The sequence below is a fragment of the Oratosquilla oratoria genome, chromosome 22, assembly GCF_046742065.1.
Source record: "Oratosquilla oratoria isolate Oo_2021 chromosome 22, ASM4674206v1, whole genome shotgun sequence".
NCBI lineage: Eukaryota > Metazoa > Arthropoda > Malacostraca > Stomatopoda > Squillidae > Oratosquilla > Oratosquilla oratoria.
Window position 1 is genome coordinate 43303862 of NC_134798.1, and position 2500 is coordinate 43306361.

Here is a 2500-nt window from a genome sequence, read left to right on the forward strand (position 1 = left end):
ATCGGACAATACAGGATCTTAACTCTCATTTGGAAAGGAGACAGTTATCGATCACGAGTTCAGCACGTTATCCAAGGCCATAATGAATCACACACACATATACACAGACTCGCTCGCAAGTGGCCATAAAACGCATTTATGAGAACGTGTATCACCACGGCATGTATACACACACAAACAATGACATTACGTTTTCTTTAGTCAGCAAACGGCCGCCTTCCCATTTTCTATTTTCAGCATTTCCTTTGTGACGTCAGCGTCGCAGGCTCGTAGGACAGGTGGGCGGGGCATATTGATGACATCATTCATTACGTCAACAGCTGCTGTATTTCATGAGTGTTTTATTAATACAACACAATATATCGCCAAACCCCTTCCGTACAGAGTGGCACTGTTTCTTTACCTCTGACAGCCGTCTGGTGGTTTTATTAATAACAATGGTACCTGTCACGTTTAATCTTATTCTGGCTACCGCCAAACGATTTTTTTCGTCTTCTTGGCATACCTTCACTACAGAGAGGAAGATGGGAAGGAGAGGGGGATAAGGAGGAGGAGGAAGAGGAAGAGGAAGAGGAGGAGGAAGAGGAGAAGGTGGAGGAGGAGGAAGAAGAGGTGTGTATGTGTGTGTGTATATATATATATATATATATATATATATATATATCATATATACATATACAAGCATATACACACATTGCAACCAGTCATTCACTCCAATGCAATCCATCTTGCAACAAAAACGTCTTGTGCAACAATCGCAACACTTCGTCTGGCAAACCGATAAATGGACGCAGGTCTGCATAACAATGACAAGCCTGCGTTGCAACAACACCGCTGATGTTGCAAAGGGGCGAGTTGGTACTTCAAGTGGGGGGAACCTCATGACAACGTTCTCCGCGCCGCGCCGTTCCTGTGAAGGGTGCTGGTTTTCTCTCACCTGAGGTTTATAACTATGGTCACATGTTCCGACTGCCGCCAGGTGATTTTATTCACCCCAAGGGTTAACTCTGATTTTCAAACTAGGGGGCGCGCCTCCCCCCCCCCACACACAGGAAAGCGTGCGGAGGATACAAGAGGGGGGGTGCGTGAGGTCCTTTGCTCAAAAATAATTGTTTAATAAGAATAAAATAATTTCAGGAATAAGTATCTACCGTTACATGTGTGCAAAGTATAATTCTATCAGTCACTTCAACCCATTTTCTATGTAATATATGATATATATAATATATAATCATCTATCTGCATATCAAGAGCTTATTACCCCTGATAGGGGAGGTAGCTAAGTCAAAGGCACTTACCTAGTCCCCCCCACCACCCGTTCCCCCTCTCATCTTAGCTCCTCGTGGATGACGGGTCATACCTGTATCCCACCAACTTCCTTGGGTCAGAATATATATAATCATGTCATATATAAAAATGGGGCGTCATGTAAGTCAGTTTGGGAATCACTGTTCTCAATTAACCCCTGAAATGCATTTCATGACTTCAACAGTTTCCTTTAGCTGCCGGCAGGCGGTTTTGTTCAGCTGAGGTCGTCCCTTTAACAGACTCGTCAGACCAGCAACACCATCTCCATCACTATAACCGACGCCTCTATTGCTGCGTTCATTCCTCGCGTCACCATGTGAGCTGTGCTCCGGTGGCATATTAAAAAGCGTGCTGGGTTCGAATCCCGCATTCCTCTCCGATTCCTAACAGGGACTGTTACCTGCTCCAGCAATCCAAGCGCATAATAGACAAAGGTGACGGCTTCGGCCGCAGCTACTCAGCGCCTCCTGGCGTAGGTTCCTCACCATGTAAGTTGTTTTGTCTCGCTCACGACTGAGAGGGACTGTGAGCCTATTGCTGCCGACGGTGATACCATGGAGATGAATAAAATCAACCTGCGGCATCTAGGGCAAGAAGGAAAGTACTACCTGGTACGGAAGGGGTCAATGCGCGCTGGGGGGTATCATACCATCATCGAACATGCCATGCCACACTCATACCACTCGGCAATGTTATACCCTATAGGTCAATACCCTTCCCCTGGTGGTATGTGCTTGAGAGGCGGACAATATGCGAAACAGAGTAATTCAATAGCGCCGCAGGAGAACGCTCCAAGCGCCTTTTTTTTTTTTTTTTTTTTTTTTTTTTTTTTTTTTTTTTTTTTTTTTTTTTTTTTTTTTTTTTTTTTTTTTACTAAAAAAATTTAGGAGCAATTTCTGACGTTAAATGATACATTAAAAAAAAAAAAAAAAAACACGGCGCTTAAAGCATTCACCCGCGGCGTACTGAATTATGATCAAACGCGAGAGTAACTTATAGACCAATCACAATCCAAACTACCCTACTGATGTACAAACATATTTCACTACGTTACCAGCAATCTCTCGATCAGTTATGAATCTTATTCTATTTTTTTTTCAGTTCCTGAGAAGAACATGTGGTGTCTGCCTTGTAACTGCACAAACTTTTCTTTCTCTCCTCCCTCCTGACTTCACTCCGTGCCGCGATATCC

General features: G+C 43.8%; 1 protein-coding gene across 6 annotated transcripts in view; it reads right to left on the reverse strand.

Annotated features, from left to right (window-relative positions):
• The window catches only part of LOC143037499 (uncharacterized), a 259649-nt gene that overhangs the window by 70213 nt on the left and 186936 nt on the right, over nt 1–2500 (reverse strand). The gene's annotated exons all lie outside the window — the stretch shown is intronic.